Source organism: Mercenaria mercenaria, chromosome 8, assembly GCF_021730395.1.
Source record: "Mercenaria mercenaria strain notata chromosome 8, MADL_Memer_1, whole genome shotgun sequence".
Lineage (NCBI taxonomy): Eukaryota > Metazoa > Mollusca > Bivalvia > Venerida > Veneridae > Mercenaria > Mercenaria mercenaria.
Genome location: NC_069368.1, coordinates 52212084 through 52231604, shown reverse-complemented (window position 1 = coordinate 52231604; position 19521 = coordinate 52212084). Strand labels below are relative to the sequence as shown.

At 35.3% G+C, this 19521-nt stretch overlaps 1 pseudogene; it reads right to left on the bottom strand.

The window, feature by feature from the left end:
- LOC123566341 (tumor necrosis factor alpha-induced protein 3-like) overlaps positions 1–13889 on the bottom strand; it is a 32665-nt pseudogene extending 18776 nt beyond the window's left edge.
- Positions 13890–19521: the final 5632 nt, after the last annotated feature.

Sequence of the window (19521 nt, the reverse complement as noted above, 5' to 3'; positions counted from 1 at the left end):
TGATGAAGTACAAGAGTGCCACGATGGCCCTAGGCCGCTCAACCAAGTAATACACCATAACAGTGTAAACATGTTTGACCAAGAGACCCAATTTTTGACACCACATGACCCAGCTTCAAACTCATCCGAGTTTTCAAGGAGATAAACCTTCTGACCAAGTTTCATGAAGATTGAAGCAAAAATGTGGCCTCTAAAGTGTAAACAAGATTTTTCTTCGATTTGGCCTAGTGACCTAGTTTTTGATCCAACCTGACCCAATTTTTAACCCGTCTGAGATTTCATGGAGACAAATATTTTGACCAATTTTCATTACGATTAGAGGAAAAAAGTGGCCTCTAGAGTGTAAACAAGCTTTTCCTTTGATTTTATCTAGTGACCTAGTTTTTGAACCCACACGACCCAGATTCAAAATCATTAAAGACTTTGTGATAACAAACATTCTGACCAAGTTTTATGAAGATTGAATCAAAATTGTGGCCCCTAGAGTGTAAACAAGCTTTTTCTTTGGTTTGACCTGGTGACCTAGTTTTTGACCCCACATGACCCAGATAAAATTTCATCCAAGACTTCATGGAGACAATCATTCTGACTAAGTTTCATGCATATCAGATGAAAAATGACACCCTTATTGCACACACACAGTTTTTCTTATATTTGACAGTGACCTTGTTTTTGACCTCAGATGACCTACAGTCTAACCTGTACCAACGGTCACCTCCGTTCAGCAGTCATTTTATGATGCCCCCCCCCCAAAGGATTTTCCTCTATTTCATCACTTTATTCAGCGGCCACCGAAATTGTCCCCCGAACGCCGTATTTGACCCCTTTCAGCGGCCATGTTTCTTCCAAAACCAATTATTTTTAGGCGATAATCGCCGAAGATACCAGATTTTTGAGAAACACGTGATTTTGTGTGACTTCATCACTAAAATGACAAAATAACATGAGCTTCTCAATTAAAACTGATAACCAAAGGTGTGATCCTCTTTTTGTACATCAAATGGCCAGTCATTATCGGCAATTAGCGTGTCACCTCGTGTCAATTTTGTGGTTCACAGTTTGATCTCGGTTGAATATAATACAAAACAACATGTACTTGATATCTGATAAGTAGCAAAATATTTGTGACATTTTTTATATAATATATTTCTTTCATCAAAATACTATTAAATTTATACGAAATTTATTGTGTTTGAAAGAAATATAAACTACTCGATCTTTTACGGAACATAACGGCAATCTTAGATATTAGCGTAGACAGTAAGCGCAGAGAGTAGCTTCCCTTACCAAAATAGCGAAAATTGTAAACATACTTGTTTTTAAGTTGGAAAATTGTCTGTAACAATTTTTGTTGTAAAAATAAACATGCCAGAGTTTTAGATTCCTAAGAAGACCATTCGTATTGCGAAGGCAAATGCTTGTCAATGTACCCTGGTAAAATTTTAATAGAAAACCGAAAAAGAAATGGGCCTAAAGGCTAAACTGGTCAGAAGTCTGAAAAATACATATACTGGCTGCACCTCCGATCAGCTGTCACCTGGCTTAAGCAGCCAAATTGTCTGCTCCCCTAGCTGGCTGCTTAAGACAGGTTAGACTGTATATTCAAATTTGGTCTAGATTTCATAAAGACAAACAATCTGTTCAAATTCCACGAATATCCAGTGAAAAATAAAGCCCCTATTGCATACTCAAGGTTTTTCTTTGATTTGACTTGGTGACCTAGTTTTTGACTCTAGATAACCCATAAGCCAACTTAATTTGACCTAGATTTCATCAAGCCAAACACTCTGATCAAATTCCATGAATCTTCAGTGAAAAATGCAGCCCCTATTGCATACACTTGTAAGGTTTTTCTTTGATTTGACTGGGTGACCTCGTCACCTTAGTGCAAAAAGTCAATAAGTCCTTCTTTATATCAATGCAGTTATCCATTTTTTGCACTGAGGTGACGACCTAGTTTTAGACCCTAAATGACCCATATTCAATCTCAACCTAAACTTCATCAAAACAAACATTCTGATCAAATTCAACGAATATTCAGAGAAAAATGCAGCGCCTATTGCATACACAAGGTTTTTCTTTGATTCGACCAGGTGACCTAGTTTTTGACCCCATATGACCCATATTCAAACTTGACCTAGATCTCATAAAGACAAACATTCTGATCAAATTTCATGAAGATCCAGAGAAAAAAGGCAGCCCCTATTGCATACACAAGGTTTTTCTTTGATTTTTGATTGGGTGATTTAGTTTTTGAACCAACATGACTTAGATTCTAACCTGCCCTAGAGGTCATCAAGACAAACATTCTTACCAATTCTCATGTGTCTCAAAATCAAAATGTGGTCTTAAGAGTGTTAACAAGATTTTCCTTTGATCTGGTCTAGTGACCTAGTTTTTGACCCCAAACGAACCATTAAAGATCAAGATAAACATTCTGACCAAGTTTCATGAAGATAGGGTCATAAATGTGGCCTCTAGAGTGTTAACAACCGAGTGACATAGTTTTTGACCCCACATGACCCAGATTCGAACTTGACCTAGAGGTCATCAAGACAAACATTCTGACCAATTCTCATGAGTTTCAAACTTAAACTGTAGACTCTTAGAGTGTTAACAGGGTTTTCCTTTGATCTGGCCTGCTGACCTAGTTTTTGACCCCACATGACACAGTTTCGAAGTTTCATAAAGGTTGGGTCAAAACTGTGACTTCTAGAATGTTAACAAGGCATTGACGGACACCCCCCGACAATGATCGGTCACAATAGCTCACCTTGAGCACTTCATGTTCAGGTAAGCTTAAAACAAGAGCACCGCCTTGCGGGTGCTGACGCTCATCTGATTTTTTTTGTATAATAGAAATATTGTCCTATCCATGATTTTCTAAGTCTAAAAAGGGCCATCACTCTTGCAAAAAGCAGGATAGAGTTATGTTTCTTGATGTACAGTGTCAACTTATGATGGTGAAAAACTGTTGCAAGTTTTAAAGCAATAGCTTTGATAGTTTATGAGAAAAGTTGACTTAAACATAATATTCAACCATTTTTCTAAGTCCAAAAGGGGCAATTATTATTGCAAAAAGCAGGATGGAGTTATGTTGCTTGCTGTACAGGGTCAGCTTATGATGGTGAACAAGAGTTGCAAGTTTTAAAGCAATAGCTTTGATAGTTTAAGAGAAGAAGTTGACCTAAACATAAAACTTAACCAAGAAATCTGATATTTTCTAAGTCCAAAAGGGGCCATAAATCTTGCAAAAAGCAGGATGGAGTTATGTTTCTTGCTGTACAGGGTCAGCTTATGATGGTGAACAAGTGTTGCAAGTTTTAAAGGAATAGCTTTGATAGTTTAGGATAAAAGCTGACCTAAACATAAAACTTAACCAAGAAAACTGATTTTCTAAGTCCAAAAGGGGCAATAATTCTTGCAAAAAGCAAGATGGAGTTATGTTTCTTGATGTACAGGGTCTGCTTATGATGGTGAACAAGTATTCCAAGTTTCAATGCAAAAGCTTTGATAGTTTAGGAGAAAACTTGACCTAAACATAAAACTTAACCAAGAAATCTGATATTTTCTAAGGCCAGAGTTTTTTTATCTTTCGTTTTACGGGAGATTTTTGAAAAATGAGCAGGGGGAGGAGGGAATAAAAATAAAAATAAAAAGCTTGAAAGTGAGCATCTCGGAAAAAAATAAAAATAAACTAGAATTTTTTAAGATTTTTTTTATTTTGATGAACTTTCGTTTCAAGTTTTGTTTACTTGTGTTTGTGTCCAGTATTTAATATTGTGATGTATTGTTATGTTTTAAGACTATAAAAGCCATTTATACAGGATGAACATTGAATAAAATCTTCAAGCATGCTTGTGAATAAACTGCTTCAGGCACTGTAACTCACAGTGGCAAGTCTTTAAAATTCAGAAAGCTTGTTTTACTTAATTTAAGTGGAAGACAAAAATTATTTTATCTGTTACAACAGCCACAGTAAATTTCAGTGACAGCAAGTAGAGACTAAACACGTCTGGTATAAAGTGGCTTAGTAGTGTAGTAGTTTTGGTGGTTTGGTTTGCTTGCATCTTCTGCTGTGTAACCTCTGCTTTTTAGCCCACCATCATCAGATGGTGGGCTATTCAAATCACTCTGCGTCCGTGGTCCGTCGTCCTTCCGTCCGTTAACAATTTCTCGTTATCGCATCTCCTCAGAAACTACCTGGGGGATTTTGACCAAACTTGGTCAGAATGATGTATTGGTACCCTAGTTGTGTCCCCCTGAAAATCAGACTGGTTCAACAATTTTTTAGTATGTTATGGCCCTTTGTTTATTTCTATAATTTACATAGATTTATATAGGGAAAAACTTTGAAAATCTTCTTGTCCAAAACCACAGAGCCTAGGGCTTTGATATTTGGTATGAAGCATCATCTAGTGGTCCTCTACCAAGATGATTCAAAATATTTCCTTGGGGTCTAATATGGCCCCGCCCCGGGGGTCACATGGTTTATATAGACTTATATAGGGAAAAACTTTGAAAAACCTCTTGTTCAAAACCACAGGGCCTAGGGCTTTGATATTTTGTATATGACATCATCTAGTGGTCTTCTACTAAGATTGTTCAAATTATCCCCCTAGGGTCAAATATGGCTCCGCCCCGGGGTCACATGGTTTACATAGACTTACATAGGGAAAAACGTTGAAAATCTTCTTGTCCAAACCACAAAGCCTAGGGCTTTGGCATTTGTAATGTAGCATCATCTAGTGGTTCTCTACCAAGTTTGTTCAAATTATCCCCCTAGGGTCAAATATGGCCCCGCCCTGGGGGGTCACATGGTTCATATAGACTTATATAGGGAAAAGCTTTTAAAATCTTCTTGTCAATAACCTACAACATTCAAATTTGGACCACATGTATGGTTTTGAGTGGCAAGATGAACCTTGACATGAGTTGACCTTGATTTTGACCTAGTGACCTACTTTCACATTTCTGTAGCTACAGCCTTCAAATTTGGACCACTTGCATAGTTTTGTGCACTGAAAAAAACTTTGACCTTGACTTTGACCTAGTGACCTACTTTCACATTTTTGAAGGTACAGGCTTCAAATTTGGACCACATGCATAGTTTTGTGTTCTGAATTGGAATTTGACCTTGATTTTGACCTACTGACCTACTTTCACATTTCTCAAGCTACAGCCTTCAAATTTGGACCACATGCATAGTTTTGTGTACCGAAACAAACTTTGACCTTTACATTGACCTAGTGACCTACTTTCACATTTTTGAAGGTACAGGCTTCAAATTTGGAACACATGCATAGTTCTGTGTTCCGAAATAAAATTTGACCTTGATTTTGACCTAGTGACCTACTTTCACATTTCTCGAGCTACAGCCTTCAAATTTGGACCACATGCATAGCTTTGTGTACCGAAATGTCTTTTGACCTTAAGGTTGACCTAGTGACCTACTTTCACATTTCTGTAGCTACAGGCTTCAAATTTAGACCACATGCATAGGATTGTGTACCGAAACAAACTTTGACCTTGACATTGACCTAGTGACCTACTTCCACATTTTTGAAGGTACAGGCTTTAAATTTGGACCACATGCATAAATTTGTGTTCTGAAGTGTAATTTGACCTTGAATTTGACCTAGTGACCTACTTTCACATTTCCTCCTTGAAATTGATCTAGTGACCTACTTTCACATTTCTCAAGCTACAGCTTTCGAATTTGGACCACATGCAAAGTGTTGTGTACGGAAATGAAATTTGACCTTGAGCTAGTCAGTAAGTCTTGAAATTTGGAACACTCAAAAATGGCACATTGGTGGGCGCCAAGATCACTCTGTGATCTCTTGTTATACATAATATTTACTTATTGTATCTTTCACCAATATCATCTTCAACAAGCTAACTTTACAGTTCATGCCAGCTCATAATATACTGGATTTTATCAGCAAAATAAAGTTTTTAATAACTTTGAATAACAGTCACAGTGCAGAGGGCAAGATTTTTTTTTTCAGTGATGAAAAACGAAAGATAATCTAGCAAAAAGTAATCTGAAAATTTACCTCATTTAACTCTGTAATTTGCACCTTTTTATAATACACTTAGTTCAAGTACTGAAGTTGCTTCTGTAATTTGCACCTTTTTATACTACACTAAGTTCAAGTACTGAAGTTGCATCACTTTTTGTTAAAATATTGTCTCCAATAAAAAGTATACTTTATTATTCTTTATACACACAAATTCTATTGAAGTTACAAAAGAAATGGACCATCTGTCTGAGATTTTGCCAACACTACCAGCTGCTTTATGCCAGACAGTCCCAAGCCTGTGTAAAGTGTGAGGGGTCACCATTGCAATAAAAATGTAAAAAAAATCTGCTGTTACAAACATTTATTTGTTCTGCAAACAACTAATGTTTTTAATAAAATTTAATGTCAAAGCACCTTTGATATTGTATTACCTTTCTATGGCAAACTTGTAAGTTGAATCTATTGAAAACAAAATGTGAGTAAGACAATCTTTAGACAATTTAATACTTTTAATACTGTCACTTTTATGAAAGGAGTATTATGTACAATAGTATTATTTCCCGAAAAATATATATTTTGAAAAGTGCCTAAAAAAAATTTGGACACAATCATCGTCCATCCACCCGCTGGAAAGAGAAAAAAAAACGTTAAAGATTATCGGTAATTATTCAGTGATAAACTAAGTAATGTTGACCTTGTTTTCATGATCAATTTACACCCCCTCTAAGAGCTAAAAGAAGTGTGTCAGTATCTTTGACATCTGAAGCGGAGATCAAAGCGGTATTTTTGCTCGAGATTGTCATGGCATTACGTCATGTTTTCGCGCCATGTGACATATCACTGTCTGCTCGTACCGCATCGGTTCTTAAAATTGCTGAGAAATAGAAATCAATAAAAAATTTCTTCTTTAACTTGTTATCAAAAGCGAATGTGCTATATCCCGTATAAAAGGTAAATGTCTCAAACGATAGTTACTATAGTGGATATCCTACCTCTGTGACCTATTTGCCCTCAAGGAATTTACATTATTGTTTGACAAGAAAAACTTCTAAATTGTTTGTCAAAAAATACATGTACAAAGATTCATTTAAAACTTATTAAAAACCGCAGTGACATCACATTGCTTTATTTTAAAATCGCATTTCTTATTACGTTCACGAGGTCACGTAACCTATTCTGCCGCACTAACAGAAATCTGTTTGCCAAAAATCGCCTTACTCCATGTATTGTAATCGCAGCCACTTTTTCATTATTTAAGATTTTTTTATTCTGTTTTTTGTACTTTCTGGTCAAAAGTCTGAATTTTAAGCCCATAGTATTCATCATTTATTTACTTTTAGAAAGAAATAAGTAACTAAGATCACGCTGTTTGAATTTTTACAAATGATTATATGAAAATTCGACCGTTTTTATAGAATTTTGCCTACATTTCTGTCGATATCTTATTAAAATCATTATAGAATTCAAAAAGTATTATTTCTCAGGGGTGTTGAAAACTTGATGCGAAAATATTAAAAATGAATGCACTACGCACGGTTTTTGTGTACGTGTCGATGTAAATTAGATGTTACGATAGGTCACACGTGCTTGTGGAATGGAAAATTACCGGCATGACGTTTTGATATCTTTACGATTCGCGGGTAAATTCTAGTCGATCCAGGTAGCGACTGAACCATCTCAAAGTTTGTTGACGTTTTGTAGATGTAATTTCTGAATTTTGGTAAAGTAAGGACGTAAAAAAACCACTCGCCCGATCGGCCGAGTACACAGCGAGGTCCGCTCGTCCTACTCAGACTTAACTCGCCAATGCGAGCAGGCGAGTGGAATTTTACACCCTGTTAATGCCGATAAATGTACGGCAAAACACGATATTTTGCACGCGTTAAACTCCCTTCCTGTGAAATTACGTCCAGGTGAAAATACACTAATTTTATTTTCTTTGGGGCTGTAAACAACCGACCGGCGGAAAAAATAAAATAAAACTCGGGAAAATGAATTTTAATTTTATTCCACTTTTGCAATATTTAGGACCGGCGCTCCCGTAAAACGAAAAATAAAAAAACTCTGGCCTAAGTACAAAAGGGGCCATAAATCTTGCAAAAAGCAAGATGGAGTTATGTTTCTTGCTATACAGGGTCAGCTTATGATGGTGAACAAGTATTCAAAGTTTCAAAGCAATAGCTTTGATAGTTTAGGAGAAAAGCTGACCTAAACATAAAACTTAACCAGGCAACTCCGACGCCAACGCCAACAACCGCTCAAGTGATGACAATAACTCATCATTTTTTTTCAAAAAATCAAATGAGCTAAAAACCTAGGAATTACCATAAGGAAGAGCATGATTGTGTCAAGTTTCATTCTGTTAAGATGAATAACACAAATATGAGTTTGCTGAAAATCATAAACAACAAATGAACAATGTGTTTACACCAAAAACCTACAAACGCACATAATTATGTTTACATATAAAATCACTGCTTACTTTCCAGATAATCCCTTGCCTTGCTATGTGAAAGACCTGTATATCCAATTAGTTTTTCAGCTGCCTCCAACTTCTGTGTCGAGTTCATCTTGCTTTTAATGCTTGCATCTCACCTACAAAGAGAATTACACTTATATCACTAAATGGGATTCTTTATACCCCCACTAACAGACTAGTTTTTTCAAGTTCACTCTTTTTACTGCAAATAGCAATTAATTTATCATTGTTTCACCTTATTCCCTCCTATGGTTGAAAAGTTAACTGTCTAGAAAACTGATTTAAAAGGCATTATAAAAACTCATATATAAGACCAAAATACCCAATTCTCATACCAATTTGCATGCGTAGCATCATGTATGTCCCCACAAAATTTAACATCTGTCGCTCAGAGTCTTTAACTAACCGTGATGTAGTCTGACAGTATCCAATTTATTTATCAGTAATGCATTTAAAATAAAGCGTCTCTACATCGATGCACTATGCTCAAAAGAGGCAAAAACGAAAATTCACAAAGATTTAAAGGAAAAAAATTGTATCAATAAGTTGGCTTTGGTTGGGGAACAGGTTGTGGGAAGTATTTTCAATGACATTAATACGGAGTTGTGCGATTTATAATTTGCAATAAATAAGAATGTACGTAGACAAGAAATTTGTGCATTCCGGCTATCATGTCAATAAATAATGTTAAAACTTTTTAAATGTCAAAATGGACAAGAAAGAAAGTATACGTGGTGACTAAAAAAGTATGTATATGTGAATAGTTCAACTGAATGCACTTAGTGAAAACAAAGAGCTATAAAAATAAATAGATCGGCAACTTGAAAGGCATATAGAGCAAATCTCGCCAACATCCCGTGACAACTGAATGAGATCTCGTTTACCGGAAGTGAAGCGCTATCCACGCGCCATTTTGTATGCGAAAGCAATTATTAATCGGTAAATTAATTATCACCATATGACCACGTTTGATAGTAAGAAACGTGTACTTTGTGTCTTAAGACTATTTCACATTAAACTAATGTTGTTTTAGAAGCTAACATGTATTTTAAATGTAGTTTTAAAGGTACAAATTGTAACTCTATGCTCGCCGATGTTTGTTTTTGCTAAGATAACGCCGATTCACGCTCTGACACGAGATCACGCGAGATTACAGCCAGTTGCCATTCTGTGTATTTTATACTTCTTTGGTGAAAATCTATACTTTTTTTGTTTATTTCTTTTACAAGTTCTCACTGAAATGCATGGTTACCCAACTTATGTAAAATCATGGGGTAAGGTGTTTTAGAATACCCAATGCAGTTCAGCCATACCCAATTCAAATCAAAATGATGAGGTAATACCCAATTTATTCTAAAAACATAAATCTGTTGCTCTGGTATATTTCATGTCAGATCAAAAGAACAATTAATGGATTAAAAATATTTTAAAGTAAGAGGTGAGTCCATGGCATTTCATTTAATGAAATAATAGCACAACAGATTTCTGGTTAGGTTTCAACATGGGGTTAGTTTCAGATCAGAGATCTGTAACAGCATATATAAAAATAAATGTTTTAGCTATATCTACTATCACAAAGCTACCATGGCTGTTAACAATGTGGGGGGAGAGGAGGGTAAGCAACAAGACCATCAGTTATGTTATGGAAGCCAGAATAACCTTTGATCAACTGAATTAATTATTACCAACTGAATTAACACAGACAACTGCAGTATCCTTGCTAGGGTCAGATGGAGGGTAACCAGGGTAGCCAGTAACAGAAGATAGATAAAGGATCGGCAGTGGCTAGGATTACGGTACCATAATCCTAGCCTCCGATTCTAGGATTACGGAAGTTCCGTATTCTTAGACAACCCTATGAGGATAGGCTAGGATTGCCGAAGTATTTAAGAGGCATCTAATATGTCTTAAGACATGCATAAAGTTATTGATGTTGTAAACTTACTTATTTCACTTAAAATAGCGATTTTTCATGCATGGCGTGTTATCGATCTGGTACTGTGATCTGCCATTTTGGTTTAGTATAATCTTAGATATATTAATGGCGGCACGAGGAAATATCGTGGTGTGGCCCAGATGAAGTTGGACAATTATATAAACATTGAAACATTACTATTTTCATTAAGAAGATTTTAACTTTTATCATTTATAATCATTCATCTACAGCGCATTCAATTGCAGTGTTCTGCCGAGGCCGCGATATCACGACAATCTTGAAAATTATGATTGTCGCGTTACGAAAATTTTGGGGATGAATGTGCATGTGGGACGACTGAAACTGAGTACGAATCATTCGTATTTCTTCCACACCCGAATGGAAGAGTTTCCAGCAAAAACATCACTTTGACCCGCTAGGGATTGAAACTGAGCTGCAAACAAATGCATGGGTGCATATGTTACACCCAATACACTGATTTCTGTTTTTTTTTCTCACTTTTACAAACTTTCAGTAGTAAAATTACTTAGTCAATTTCAGATTTTACCATTTTACTCATTCACAAAAAATATGAGGAGTAAATACTCATCAGTCATAGGCCAAACAAATTATCTGGAGCCCTGCATTGTAATGTAATTGTTCACCCAGGGTTCTAGCCAGGCTATTATTGCCTGTCGCGTGCGACATGCCTTCAGGCTTTGAGTTGTATATTCGACATCCCTTATTTCCCCCGTCATCCCTTAATTGCCAAAGCGACATGTCTTAAACGCATTCCAATAAACACCTCGATTAATCCGATAGTGTATTCGAAAGTTTACCACGTGCTCACCCGATAGTTCAGGTAAAGCGATGTCAGTTAAGATATACGATAAACCAATGACAGCTTCCTATGTAGAAACGTGTGATGTAAATTTCATCGTAGCTCCGCCTTTAAATCCTTTGACAGACGGTATCTTGTGATGTGTACATGAAAGTGTTTTAAGATTTTTTATGTTATCAGAAATGACAGATGACTTTCAACAATTATTGTACGAATGTTTTTCGCAATCAAGAAAAGACAATGGAAGGTACTAAGTCAAAAATTGTGCAACACGTTAAAATGATTTTGAACAATTCTGGGCGTAATATTAATGTTTTTCTCATGTATGAACTATGTTTTCTCGGGTGGAATATCGAAAAGACCATCATGAATGCCAGAATTAATGTTTTCTGTCGTCACTTTCAAAATAGAACTTGTAGAGAAAAGTTTGAAATATTGTGGATGTATTACTTAATTACTGATAATGCCTGGAAATAAACGTAAATCAGAGAGTGGGACATTGTTAAATATGAACTGTTTCAAGAAGAACAGTGTTAGTGACTCAGTAATAGAGGAGAGGAGACAGTGAGATATGAAAAGCGAGATGTATCTGTGAATGACATTCTTCCTTGACCAGGTACACCAAAGAAAACGGTCACAAATTCAGAATCTCACCCAGCCACGCCAGATGACCAAAGGAAATCAGGCATTGATCCAAAATGGAAACAAGCGTTTCCCTGGATGACAGTTCTCAGAGAACGGTAATTTAAATCATTTTTAAGTAATCCCAAAAATACTGAACGGTCTACTGAATGTATCATATCGTATGTATAAAGCGATCTGTGAACGTATTAAGAAAAAGTGCAAACTATCAGTTGTTAAACAAATTATACGAAGATCACATTTTATATTTCAAATCTGATTCCTTTGGGGACAAATATTTGACATGCATACTTAGAAAATAGGGAGGAAGAGTTGATGACTAACTAGAAATTAAGTTGTCATGGCTTTACACACAGGGCTATGTTTTATGTGTTTGTGTCTTTCTTTTTTTTTAGATATAAGTTCTTGTAATTCATTAAAAAACCCATTTAGATCTCTTATCATAGCAGTGACGGTCGGGATCCCTTTGGCTATGCAAAAAACAAAATTGTTTTAAATTCTTTATTTCAGGCCAAGGTATGTTGTGTTCAGTATGTGTAAAGCACCAGAGAAGGCCAAAGAAGTGTACTTCAATAAGGCGATCATCTTTAGTAAATCATAAGGACTCAGACTAGCACAAGAAAGCAGTGGTATTTGACGTTGCAGAAGCAAAAACAGGTGGGGGGATCGAGACTTGTTTTGTGAGGGAAGAAAACATGTGAACCGTGAGGCAATTACAGCATCTATGACACTGCTTTACTTTCCTTGATGGTGGAAATTCCCCACACCACCAAACACAAACCTTTAGTTGATGTAGCTAAGACATTAGGAGTGGATGTTCTAAATAGTTTGGAGAAGGGGAATAACGCCAAGTACACAAAATTGATAAGTTTACGTTGTCATTCAGCAAATAAATTCCACAGGAACAGAAGACTGAAACTTTAATGTGCAGTGCTAAAACTGTGTTGTTGTAAGTAAAATAAATAGTGAACATTTTCAGAAACTTTAAATGGTTAAGTTTACATTGTCATTCAGCAAATAAACTCCGGAGGAATTTTTTATGCCACATTTTCTCTATTTGTTCTTGTTGAGCATGTAAATGATGCTTATTAAACATTGAAAATAACACAGTGTTTTTCACTCTGAAATGCACCAGAATGCACCAAAAGAGTTGCAGTGATACAAAATTTTCTGGGGGTGGCCCCCCATACCCCCTCCCCCAGCAGGAGGGGGTTGCCCTCCCGCACCCACCCCTTTGTCAACTTCGCTCCTTTCAAAAATACCCTTCAGCAACATGCCTTCACAAAATCCTGGCTAGAACCCTGGTGTAACTGAATGCTCACGTATAATACCAAGCAGGATGACAATGATATTTCCATGCACCACCATTAATAAATAATACGACAGGCAGGAATTTTTAAGTGAAGTTAGTAATTTAAGTTTACAACATCGTTTATACATGTTCTAAAATGTAACCGACGCCTCTTAAATAATTCCGTTATCCTAGCCCATCCTCATAGGGTAGTTTAGGAATAAGGAACCTCCATAATCCTAGAAACGGAGGCTAGCATTACGGTACACTGCCTACAAGATCACGGCTATCCTAGAATCGGAGGCTAGCCACTGCCTATAGGATCTTACACTGAACATACTTCTTAATTTACACAAATAATTGGAAATTGGCCTTGTCCACCAGTTCTAAAATAGTTCATTTTATATAATTAAATATTATTCTACAGTCAAAACATGTTTTATGACAGAGTGCAGTAAACAACATAAAACAGATCAAATTACCGTTGTATAAATTGATGGGTGGGGTGCACTCCACTACAAAACACCGAATTGAAACTTCCGCTGAATGAAAACTTGCAAAACCTTATTCATAGCATAGTTAATCGTATTTAAATAATAATTACTTTACAGTCTTTACCAAGTCCAGTTAAAAAGTTGTTCTTTTTAAATGTTGTATATTTTCATTTGATTATTCACCAACGAACATTAACTCAACTGCGCATGCGTTGTCAATTTGACAGACGGCGCGAGTTTTTGGGCTATGAATCACCCGGCTCATGCGACTTAGAACCACAAAACGAATGTGCAGTAACAATAATGCTAAAAAGTAAGCTACTATTTGATCCATCTGATCCGCAGTAAGGGTTTTCACCAGTATAGACCAATAAATATTCTAAAGATCTCCTAATTATATTTCCAGTGGTGGTAGGAGGATCTTTTCTTTAATTTTAAAAATACAATTTTTATGGTCAAAAACTTATTTTTCCCATTCAAAATCCAAAATCTCGAAATATATTTTATCTTTAGAAATGTAAGATAGTTTTGTTTTTATGCCAGTTAAGATACCCAGGAAGTGTTATAACAATTCACAAACAATTATAAAGTACTGTATACATTTCTGGTGTCCAAAATGGCAGAAAAGTGCTCTACCAATGACATTTTAATTTACATGATTATAAATTCAAAATGAATCAAGATATCTTGGAAATTAAAAACTAAAAAACCCTTTTACCATCCACTGATTTCTTTAGAATGATGTTTGACCTATAAATAGTATTGTCTTATATTTAAGGAGAAGTCAAGAAAAAGCCCATATGTTGGCTATAAGTTTGGAAGATGTTCCATAGTGTTGACATGTCAGACAAAAATCGCTTAGAACTGAGTTCTGGACGATGATCCTGTCATGGCATGTGATAACCACCGTCAGTGGTATCATACCAAATGTGAAGAGGAAAATGAAAATTTGCATAGCAACCTTCTTGAGGATGAGGTTTCATTTTTCGGGTCAGGACAGTGTCTTACTGCAGGTAGCATACCATCTCGTCCCAAACCTTCATTTGTTTCAAAGCTTTATGTGTCAATTACCAATCTATTGTAAATAAAACAAAAAGGTCTGATTCTGCTTGTAGGGACCTGCAGCGCTTTTGCACCACTTTGTTTAACTGTCGCTTATCATTTTAAATTCACTTCCCTGACTTGTTTCTTACTCGAACGCCACTTTTCACAGAAGAGTATTGCATTATAACAATTTATCAGTATATATAACAGAGTTCTAAATAATTATTTCACCTATTCGGTTACATTCTGCATCTTCTGTACATCTGCTTAAAGACAATAGTATCTTAAGATACGATGTGCACACCTTCTATCAGCCTTTCTCCATTAAAGCTGCATTCTGAAAAGTCAGCTTATATTCCTCGTCACAATGTTTTCATTATAATCTGCGTATTTGATATCACTTTTAAACTCTATTATATGCAAGAATTTGAAATAAAACATACGGATTTTCTGCATAGATGTAGAGGGTACCGTTCTATTAACAAGTGCAAGTTACAATAGAAATACGTCCCGCATGATACATGTACTGACTTGAAACACGCCTAACTGTGGTATTTAGTATGATGGTCAACTGGTCGGTCTTTGAAATTTCGTTTCCGCGAATATTCTTACAAAATGCGTACTCGGGAAAGTTTACTACCTTGTTATACCAACATCTTCGTAAATCTGGCCACAATTCAGCAAGAACAGCAAATCGTATATAATAAAAATGTCCATGTCTAATCAGACATTCTACGGGATTCAAATGGATTAAAAATTTCCAGTCACTGTTTTCGTTGGGCTTAAATGGTAGTTTATATCAAATAGGTATTATCTCTAAAAATCCTGACATTGATATTTTTCAGTTTTAAATATTAGAAAACGTAAATCTAGGTCTCAGAAGCAATGGTAATATTTAGTGAAAATTTAAAGTCAACATGTTTGTTGCAGATCTTGATTTAATTCTTTCAAGGTCTGGTAAACACTCCTTCTTTACTTGCCTCTCATCTTTATATATTCAGGCTCTATAAAAGCTAGACGAGGAAGCGGACCAGAGCGTTATTCAAACGGATCCTTTTTATGCTGTAACATGTCTTATTCAAAATTAATAAATAACACATTCTCCGTCCGCATATTGAGACCCAATCTGACCAATTTAAAAAAGATGTTACATGAATAAAAGTATTGACGTTATCGATATACCCAGTATTTTTCATTCATGCCATTTTATTCCTAAATATGTATCAGAAGCTTTGATTATCTATTATAAGGATAAAACACATGTAAGAAATGTTATATTCAATTACAATCGATGTATTTCAGACCTAGATGTACAATTAAATACCCCTTCTTACTGTGAATGTAAAAACTCAAAAGTTTGGTATTCAGATGCATGTCATGTCATCACTGGTAATTTTGATGTTATAAAGGACAAGCGCATTCGTAATTAATTCTTGAAAGGTTCTAAATACAATGCCTTAAAAATGACTCTGAGGCTAATCGTGGTCAGATTGCGGAATCCATCTAAATTTTTTATGTTACATGGTGCCTTCGTGAGAATGCCGACCTAATGCGTTAACGTATTGGAAACATAATATTTTAACATTGTCGATTATCGTATGAAATTTTGTAAAACAAATGGACACCTACTTCCACCTGAAACCAAGTTTACTTAAGACATCTGAAAAAAGGAAACCCAAGAATGTCATTCTAGGTATGTTTAAGTTCCAACAGACAAGGCGGTCAACAGTATCATCATTTGACGCTTATACTGTATTATCGTTTTCCGAAACTTAAATAGTACTATTAAAGCTTATGCATTGAAACATTCTGATGAACATTTGGTCCCTAGTAATTATCACGTTGCTTTATAATCTGAAAGTCCGTAGAGATGATCATCAATTAAGCTTTCCGAGCAAACTACATAAACAACTAGCTCTTGTACTACTATCTATATTTCTAAGTTATTAACATCATGACTTAAACGTAAAACAGATATTGCGATCAAATATATGAAAACACTGGTAAACACTTATTTTCCTCTTTTGCTTATTCCTGCAGGTTTGGTGATTGGGAGGCAATGTATGTTTCAATTCGACACACATAGCTGTTACTGTAATTAATTTAATTTAATAATATTTTATTGCATTTAATATATACAATGGGATTGGGCACAAGTTATATCAACATTATTAAAACCCTCTCCCAGAAAATTAACAAAAAAAAAAAAAAAAAAAAAACGGTTGTCAATAATTACTGAAAGTAAAGGATTATTTATAGTGGGTGTGGACATTCTAGAAAACATCATACTCAGATAATAATAAAGTATACAGTTTTCTTAAAAGCGTTTTGAACTCTTCAAAAAACGATGCACTGTTTGGAAGATATATGAGTTTTCCTCAAGAGAGAGAGTTTCACAACCGAACAATAACAAATCAAGTGATATATCATACATAGACAAACTTCTCATGAGAGTAAATCTTTCATCATCATACAAACAACATTCAAAGAAATAATGACAAGCATTTTCACAAGGATTACCACATATGCACGACGGATCGTCTATAATATTGACTCTATATAAATCATAATTTAAACTACTACAATGATGTCTTAAACGTGTATGCCATATGTTACTTTTCCTTTCTCCAGTAAGATAAAATGGAGGTACATCATTTTTAACAGTATTAATAGAAGTTTTAAAGGAAGATAAGGTAGGTTTGCGTCTACAATCAATTTCTAAATTATTCCATAGCCTAATTGAAGACGGTATAAAGGATTTATTACTTAATGTCAGTCTGTTATTCGGTAAAATATAATCTTCGCTATTTCTTAAGGGATAAGCAACAGAATCCCTTACTTGACTAGGGAGTAATTCTGTTAAATAGGTGGGTACAAGGTTGTTATGCATCTTATAGAAAGCACAAAGTTTACGCTTTTCTCGTCTTATAGAAAGTGGCTCAAAGCCTGATTCAAAATAAAGTGCATCTTTACTACAAAATATTGGCAAACCACATGCAATTCTAGCCATTTCTAACTGAACTGATTCTAGTAAGTTACTACTTTCGAGAGAGCAGCCATCCCATACCTCTGAAGCATACTCTAAAACCGGAAGAATAAAACAATTATACAATCTAAGAAGAGTTTTTCTATTCAAAATATATTTTAACTTTCTTAAGACACCCACTTTCTTCATGCAAGATGTATAGATATTTTCAACATGACAAGCCCACTTCGCATCGGATGAGATCGTGACTCCAAGATGTTTGTGATGGTCTGTTGCGCTGAGTTCAACATTGCCAAATTTGAGCGAAATATTTTGTCTTTGCATGGAATTTGTTATGAACAACATTTCTGTTTTATTAGGATTAAAATTTGTCAACCAGCTGTCTGACCATATTTTAAGTTTCTGTAAATCTAAATTAATATTTTCTTGAATATCAACTGATGAAGTGGAAGAGTAAGACAAGGAAGTATCGTCAGCAAACAACCTAGTTAGACTTTGGATATCATCAGCAATATCATTCATGAAAATTAAAAGCAAAAGAGGTCCAAGCACTGATCCTTGAGGGACTCCAGCATTTATTTTACCTACGGATGATGTCATATTATTTAGTAATACACATTGCTCCCTATTAGAAATATAATCACGTAACCAGTTAAATAAATTTCCACTGAGTCCATATGCTTTCAGTTTTGTCATTAATCCACGATGCCAAACTCTATCAAAAGCCTTTGATATGTCACAAAATATTAAACATGTATGTTCTCTCTTTTCAAGAGACTGACAAATATTATCATAAATTTCAATAAGCTGATGTTACTGTAGAAACAGCATGATTCTGAGTTGCTATGATTTACATTAAATTCGGCCGAGAATTCTTGCTGTTACTAGGTTATTTCTATAGGTTTCACGACTTGGAAATACTATGTAAAGACTCAATCCAATAAATGTAATTTTAACGAAATACAGTGCACGAAAAACTTTGACCGAATTTTCTGTTATTTCGGTAGTTTCAGTCTATTCTATATAGTTGTTACTGAGATACAGCTTGATGGTTAGGTTGCGCACAAAACTTAAAGATGAAAAGGGCCATTAAATTTAAATGAGAGATCTCTCATTGGTTTATTTTAGTAGATTAGATGACTTAGAAGCAATGTGTGAAGCATGTACATAGCTGAACACATTAATGAGGTACTGCATGTTATTTAGTTGCACGCAAAATTTCGACCGAATTTTCTATGTATGTGTATACCAAAAAGTAGTTCCGAATTCGTTTACCACTATTGGGCCTCAGTCAGAGTTCTATTCCCTTATTCAAAAATATGCTGTTTATCTGCTAACTGATTGACATGTTTGCGACATTCAAACTGCAGCTTGCAAATACATGCGCTCAGCTCTTTAGACGGAGAAGAATCTATGACTTCCTTAAAAGTTGAAGTTTAAATATTGATCAGGTCGGATATCCGGGCACTTCAGCGTATCGCGTTGCGTAGCAACAAGTGGAGGTGACAGCAAACGCTAAATTGTAATTGAAAAGCGTTTCATGTTTCACTAGTGCTGGTGGTTTTTCTTTGTTTAAAGTAAAAGTTTTGGCAATATTAATAAGTCAGCGAATTTATAATGTAGCATGATGTTCCAGAAATTACTCCCGAGAAAGAAATCTTTCATTTTTAGGTTTCAGACGTGATATTCATCATTGATCCGTGTAAACTGCATTAGGTCTTATATTTGTGACGGACTAGATGAAAATTATAATTTAAAAAATCGGAGGTCTTTTAAAAATAAATAAAACAGAAAATATAGCAC